Source organism: Merops nubicus, unplaced genomic scaffold (genome assembly GCF_000691845.1).
Source record: "Merops nubicus isolate BGI_N331 unplaced genomic scaffold, ASM69184v1 scaffold10553, whole genome shotgun sequence".
NCBI lineage: Eukaryota > Metazoa > Chordata > Aves > Coraciiformes > Meropidae > Merops > Merops nubicus.
This window is the reverse complement of record NW_008598320.1, coordinates 31,355-39,445: the sequence shown is the minus strand read 5'-3', so window position 1 is coordinate 39,445 and position 8,091 is coordinate 31,355.

Genomic DNA, 8,091 nt, shown 5'->3' with positions numbered 1-8,091 from the left:
GAAGGAGTTAACAAAATAAAGGCAATTAATTGGTAAACAAGAGAAGCCCTCAATCCATTGATCAAATGCGACATACAAAACATATTGTACTCTGAAATAGCATTTCAGCTTGAACCAATTTGAGAAGAAATGTGTCAGGGCAGTTCAGCAAACTTCAATGAAACATTTCAATTACCAGAATGTCAACGCTGTTTGTTTAGCTTGTTCTGAAACCTTCCAGAATATCCATTATCCTTAAAAAGAAAAAAAAGAAAAATTTTGCTTGGGGAGGAATCAAGACCAAATGGATTGGAAATTCAAAAATTTGCACGTCTCTGCTAACAGAGGAGGAGATTGATGTCACTAAACTTTCTATTCCCAGCCTTTTACAGCAATGCAGATAGGTGAATACAAATGGGATGTTAATATTACTATTATTTTATTTTTGAAGTCTGGTTTTCGAAGCCTGGATTAAGCCTATCTCCATTTTTATCCTCCTTGTTTTCCTACCATGAGAAGCTTTGCATAGCTTTGATGATAGGCCTTAACCCTCCTGTCTTATCAGAAGTTCATTTCCTATTTTAAGGTTTTAAATAGAGCACTTGAAGTGTGGGCATCAGCAATCAGAGCACTTCCAGATATCTCAGACACCATCGCTGTAAGTCAGCATGAATACCAATTAAGCTTATCTCTTGATGAAATTCTAATTTTGCTTTGGGAACCAATGGAATTGATTCCCCATCTGCTAAATTTGATTAATCACTTCAGTTCTATTCCTTGCTAACAGATAGACTGGCAGAAATCAAAGACATGGATTTACCTGCCTGCTTTAGGTGCGTGGTCTGAGCTTATATATTAAAGTATGAAAACTACAAAACCTGAGACTGCTGCACAGAATCACTTTGGTTTCTCATCTCTCAGGCCACATACTACTCCATATTCAGCTTTAACCAGACAAAACCCATCATTACACCCTCCCTGAGGGAATGCTGAGAACTGCAAGGAGTACTCTCTGTTCTAGCTAAAAATATCATGTGCTCAGATGACAGTGGGCTCTGTCTCTATAGGGGAGGCAGCAGAAAATAGGGGATGGCAGAAAACTAGCAGAGGCAGACATAATATACTTATTGAATATTTATTTGCTAACAGCAGTGGCATTTTTCTGTTTCCAGTGTTGGTTGTAGGCATAAACCTGCAAGCATTTGCCTGTGCTTCCCTCTGAATAATGTCACTGGGTCTCAGAGGAACATAAAACATGGCAAGAGTGAGTGTGCATGGGCAGAAATGTTTGGTGATGCAGCAAAGCTAGTGACACTGGCAGAAGAAAAGTTTTATGGCCAAAGGGTTCCCAGAAAAAGCCCCAGACTGACCTCAAGCACCTTCAGTCTTTCCTTTGTGCTCTCCATCCTTCCAGTTATCTCTGTCTTCTCCCCCAGGATGAAAGTGAAGGCAGGGGATGGAAAGCATGAGTTAAAGATGAGGAGGGAGACATAAGGAGAAGGAAGAATGAGCACAGAGGAGGAGGAAAAAAAAGCAGTATTTTATTTTTCTTCTTAATCTTCTTTTGCTTTGTTTATCCTCTTCTTTCTTTTGTGGTTCCATTTGAAGCCAACCCACTGCAGAGTGATGAGGAAGCAGAAGGGGACCCCCATTGCTACCTGACCCAACAAAACACTGGCAGGCAGCAGACAGAGAATATTAGTGCAGCCCAAGACATAAGAAAAGGGCTTTTCCTTTCTTTTTTCCTCCCCTTAGAGAGTTTCATAACAGAACAAGCCAATAAACCTAATTTCATCATGTATTACTGACTGCTTAATGCAATAGCGTTTAGCACATCAGATAGAGTGAGCATCAAGGAAGCAAATGAACCATATGTTCTCACGTGTAAGAAAGAGTGACAACCTGCCTGCTGCTGGGTTTATTACCATCTCCCTCCTGTATGACACCTCTCTAATGCAATTTTAAATTGTTCCTGGGCACCTCGTTAAGGTGAGGCTTTCAGAGGGGCTGTCCTACACGCTGAGGTGTCCCAAGCAATCTGTCACTCTCCCATGTCACACAGCATTGCCATAAACCAAACCCCAGTCAATGTCTCAATGTCAGTGTCCTGTCCTCTCTCCCTTCCAGCTCCTGTTCTGCTTCATGCACATATTCTGATTGATGTTCAAGATTTGATCCAAAGCCAGCTAATCTCATTGGTTTGGTTTTTTTTTTTCCCCATTGACTTCAGCAGGCTGTGAATCAAGGTTCCTAATTAGGGGTTTGCACAAAAAATAATGAGTAAATTCAACCTTCTGTGCTTCTCTTCTAGTCCAAGTTGTGCTCCATGCACATCATTATCATCACACTACTCTGATGTGTATCACTGTAGCATACAAAAACTCCAGGGCTGGATGAAAGGAATGCCAAATAAACACCAAATAAAAAGATAGTTCCCAATTCCAAAAGTTTTTGGACTTAACAGCAATGTTAGAGGTGACAGATCAGGACCTGTTGGGGAGGTGGTGTATAAAGGAGCAGTAAGATTAAGGGACACCCACACATGGTAGAATATGGCTCAGACATTAAAAAGACATAAACTTTCTATGCTCTGTGGTGTTTTGAGCAAGGATGTGAGTCTAAGGCTTCAGTGAACTGCATACAGTCCCCATAATATCAATCAAATTAGGCATAAATTCAGTAGCCCAGTGAGGATTGCCACAAGGTTTTCTACAAGCCCAACCAACGGGCACAAGAACCTAGAGGTGATGAGCTAAGGACATGAGAGAAGGGCATGTGAAGCTGAGAGAAGATTGATCATCAGCATGGAAGCTGAAATTAGTGAAGATGAACATTGTTCACCTCCAATATTGTCTGTCTCTTATGGGGGTACGTGCACATGAACGTGCTCTCCAGGGTTTCCAAAAGCAAGGCAGGACCACACTGTGTCACTGGCTTGTTGTGTATACAGGATACTTGGAAGTTAACAGCAGGTTTTGTCATAATTTTATTTCTGAAATACGTTCTGACAAGCAGAGAGGGGAGAAGATTCCTGTAAGTGAATTAAACTCCCACACAGAGGGTAATTCAGGGCCTCAGGTACTGTTTAAAATCTACTTAAGTCCCATATTAAGGGCTTAGTTTTACATCTGGAGCGAATTTGGTTGTGTGAACGGCTGTTTCTGAACTCTTAATAATGTCTGAATCATAAAAATAATGATTAATTTGGGGATTAGATTGAATAGTAATAGCGTGGGCATACCACCCTGTGCTGAAAGAACTTCCCTCTGATGTACTGGAGTCAGAAAGATTCCAGAAAAACAGGAGAACTTGTTGGCAAACAGAAAAATTGGCTACATAAAGATGATGTTTCCTTATGTCCTGTTCACAAGGGAGGCTAATAACCAAGAAATCTCTCTTTATGCCTGGATGTGCTAAGGTACAGCTCTTGTCTCAGTCCAGGACTCTACAACATCACTCCTTTTGAGACATTACTACAACAGATTTAGACATACACCTACACAGTGTTTTTGTCATGGTTTCCTTTCATTGTCCCAGAACATCTGCCTCACATTTAATATTTGACTATGTTAAAGACAGGGAGAAACAATTTTTGCTACTTTATGTTAAAGAGATCTCCTGAAAACACTGTGTTTTGTCTGGAAGCTTTATGACAGCACATAGCTCAGATGTCTGGATATCTTTACATCAAATAAATATCTGTGGTCCCAAACTGCAGAGATTCTGTGCAAAAATAATGCTCAGTTTTAGGAACAGAGGGGAATTTTATGAAATAGCAAAGAAGAGTGTTCTAGTGTCACCTCTGATGATTGCTGATAGTCTTTTTTAAAATATTTTGATAAGACTGCTCAGCTAGATCGTGTAATTCTGTTTTGATCCAAATAGTTAACACAGTTTAATGGCATTTATTTTATTTCCAGTTGTCAGTCAACTCTGCAGCTCATTTATATTGGCAGGCAGCTCAGGAAAATCTTCTTTTAAGCATAGTTTGTTAAATGGCAATACTATTAGCATACAAATTACACTGCGAATAGGATAAACAGGTACAAAGATCATTAACATATAATACAGACAGTCAGATCTCAGAAGGGACTCAGTGGGACCTTTTCAAAAATACCAGAGCTGTCATCAGGAGGTACAATTCATTCCCTCCCTCAAACTCTACTCACATTTCCATCTGCATAAATCACTCTAATTCTGAGTCACTTGAGAGCTGTGCTCCTTTCTGCCCCTCACTTATTTCCCCTTGTGCTTTCTACTTCAGCCTCTCCCATGCTCCTCAATCTTTGTAAAATTAGAGAAGTCAGTTATTGTCTCCACGTCCTCTACCATACCTGAAGAAATTTATAAACAATCTATGTTCTCATAGCCTATGAAAGCAAGAGTGTTTTTGCTCTTGAGCAGTAAAGTGAGACTGAGAGGACGTGGCTTCAAATAGGATTTCTCAGATAATAAAAATTACTTTGCCTCTGATTTCATCAGATCCAGAATACTCCTTTTTATATCTGCACAGTGCTATGATGATGACTTCAATAACATTATGAGGTGTCAGACACTTGATGTTACAGGCAGACAGAAGAATGAATCTTTACATTAAGTATCCTTTCTCTCAAAAGGAATTATTTCATGCCCTTGAAGAGATTGCTGCCCTGCTGGCAGAGCTGAGATCTGCAGAGGCAGCCTTGCTGTACCCCCAATTTTACACCTAACCAGCCCAACTGATTCTGATGAGGATTTCAAAGACATTTGCTGTGTTGAATTAATGCAGTTCAGATCCACGAATTAAAGTCCCAACTCTCTCTAAACCACGTTGGCTGAACAATACAGCAGTGCACCAGAATTACCTCTGCTGCACTTTAAAATCTAATGAGTTGACACCTCTTTCTTTTCTCAGCTTTTATTTTTCCATCAGCCTCGTTAAATACATATTATTCTTTCCTGCTCTTAAGATCAAAGCAAATAGCCATCAACAATCTTTTGTTCACACGAGACAACACTTTCAGACATGGATTATTTGACCTGGTTAATTAAAAGTTGTACCTATCATCCCTGCTTGATTTCTCAAGTTCTTTACTTAAAAAGTATGTGTGACAATTTTAATGAGCTCTCTCTTCTTCCCTGGGCTCGTGCCTTCCACAGAGACTCTGCCATCTATTATTGTGGAACATTAGCCCAAGTTTTGACTCCAGCAGATCTTGGGTAGGCTGTTTGTTTTCCCTTCCTGCACACAATGCTTATCTTGTCTGCTAATGGAGCCACTTAGAGAGGAGGAAGACGTGGATCAATCCAATGGAAATGAGGAGATTAAAAGCAAACAAAAGGATGTCGCTTGCACGATGCTTAAATAAACCAGGGGAAAACTCACAACCCATTGTAGGACTAAACATTTGCTCAAAGGGCTTTGGATTCATCCATGAATCCATCTGAATCCAGCAAATCTTTTCATCTAGTCGATGCTGATCAATAGCTAAAGGGTTGGGGGTAAGAAGATAGCACCAAACTCATTATGTCAGTGGTACCCAGTGGTAGGAGAAGGGGCAATGGGCACAAATTGGAACCCAGGAGGTTCCATCTGAACAGGAGGAAAAAATTCTTTGGTGTGAGGGTGGTCAAGCCTGGAGCAGCTGCCCAGAGAGGTTGTGGAGTCTCCTGCTCTGGAGAGATTCCAAACCCATCTGGATGTGATCCTGGGCACCCTGAAGTGGGTGAGCTGCTGGAGCAGGGTCTAGAGGTCCCTTCCAACCCCACCACTCTGTGATTCATTCCTGAAGACAGATTTCATCCTGTACATACAACCACCACGTCTCCATCCAAATCCTGGGTTACAAGTCACTGGGTGCTGGACTGTGGCACTTGCTGCTCCGTCCTTTCCCTGCCTTCACCCTCTGCTGTGGGCATCCTGCAGGTGGCAAATTGGCCAGACATGTCTCTGAAAAGAGCTTCAAGAGCTGCCTTCTGTTCTTAGGATCCCCAGGAAGTGAACTGCATTTGACTTACCCATCTTCTTGCAAAGTTCCCAGGCTTGTTACATATGGAATGATATTTCTGGGTATTTCTAATTAGCCCTCGTGTGCAGGAACTTTCTATGGATTTCTACAACCAGATTTTCATCTCTCCTTTTCCTCATAGCAACTTTGCTTAATTGAGCTATTTCCCCAGAGGTAGCACCTGTGTAATTCAGAGAGGAACACAGACGTCAGCACTAGTCTGGTAGGAATTTAAGTGTTTTGTAAGTCAGAGATGCCAGTTTAGAGCCAGGCTCATCCTCAAGCAATCCCTTGCTGCATCAGGGCTTTATGAAGACCCGTGTCCCGAGGAGCTCATTGCATTCTTCCTCCTCCTCCTTCTTTCTCAGGGATGTATCGATCAGATCTGCTTCAGATCTCGTGCTTTTGGTCCCTCAACAGGCACTGTCACTTATTGAATCATAGAATCACTCTGGTTGGAAAGGACCTCCAGGATCATCAAGTCCAAACTCCATCCCAACATTTCTTTAACCATTAGATCACAGCCTCAAGTGCTACATCTACTTGTTTCTTGAACCCCTCCAGGGATGGTGACTCCACCACCTCCCTGGGCAGCACGTTCCAGTGCCCAGAGAAGTCCAGTCCTCCTGGCAGACAAAATGTTCTGCTTGCATTATGCTGGACAAGTTAGACTCTTCTGGCATGTCACAGTACTTGGAATTGCCTTATCTTCTGTTGCAAATGCTAAGACTTATTACCTATAGCCTTCACTTAGCCTAAGATGTGAAAAGTCACAGTTTTCAGCAAGCCTTCCAGCAGGTGAGACATCCACAGCTTCTTTTTAAATCACTTCTTAGAGCTTGAACCAAAGCCCATTAAAGGCAATATCCCCATTGCCTTCAGAACCACAGATCCATTATTGGAAAGACAAATGGGAGAGGATAAAGTGCAGCCCCTCTGAACCCACCCAGGGTGTAAAGTCATGGCTCTGAAGAACCTGATGGCAACGTGGTTGTTCGTGGCACCTGGGTGGGTATTTCACAGTGCTCTGGTTTTATTCCTTGCATTTGAAATGCATCATCTTGATGTTCTGCTGTGCTCTGCTTTCTCCCTCCCCTCCTGACACAGACCTCAGTACAGCTGGAAATCACTCACTCTCTTTTTCTTTAATTCACTCCCTCGTTAACTAATTACTCTGGAGTCCTTTGTGCTTTTACATAAATTCTGCCCCAGTACCTTATTTACTGCTGGCTCCTTAATTGTCTTTAGGTAGCATGACCTCTGTTTCAAACAACCCTGAAGCTTTCATTAGCTCCTGGTTGCTCTTTGCCAAGCTCTGGTTGGCTCTGTTGAAAGAGTCATTCCATCCTCAGCCTGCCTGGCCATTGAAAGACTGTTTCAAACCAGCCTTTCTTCAGATTAAACATTACCTCCTCAGCTCCGGAGTGGGTGCAAACCCCCCTGAGGGGTTAAACCAGGAAGCTGGGAATTATTCAGGTCTCAATTCCTCATGAAGAATAAAGGGACAAAGAAATGTGACTAAACTTCAGTGAGAAAGCCCCAGCCAGAAATTCATCAGGGGCTAAGCATCAGACTGTGCATTCAAAGATCCTTTCTTATTCTGTATTTTTACAGACTGTTTTTTTTTTCCTTGTATTTACCCACATCAGAAGCTTTTGGGGACTTTTTTTTTTTGCCCACTTCTGGTTTTCAATTTGTGCCTAGAGCTTTTAGGAACACCTGCAGTAAAAATAACAGGGCATCAATATTTGATGGTGAGAAAGACACTACAGTGGCTTGTTAGAACTTATTACTCAGGTGTCCAAGTTATGAACATTTGCTGATTTACACTGAATCTCCTTTGATACTCTTTGATGAAGCCACCATATGTTAGTTAACCAGTCAACTGAATCAACTATTTCATCACCAGCAGTTTCTAATGAGGGTTTTCTTGTGGCTGGCACAAACTGCTGTGAATTAAAGGGAAGAAAATTGCAGAGGCAGAAGTGAAATGCTCTGCAGATGTTGCTGCACATTTGAACCTGCCTTTAAAATGCTGTCATCAGGTGTGTCCTCACACTGAGGGGACTCTGCCTCTCATTTTGATGCACAGAGATGGGAAGCCAGCAGCAATGCTCAGTTCTTT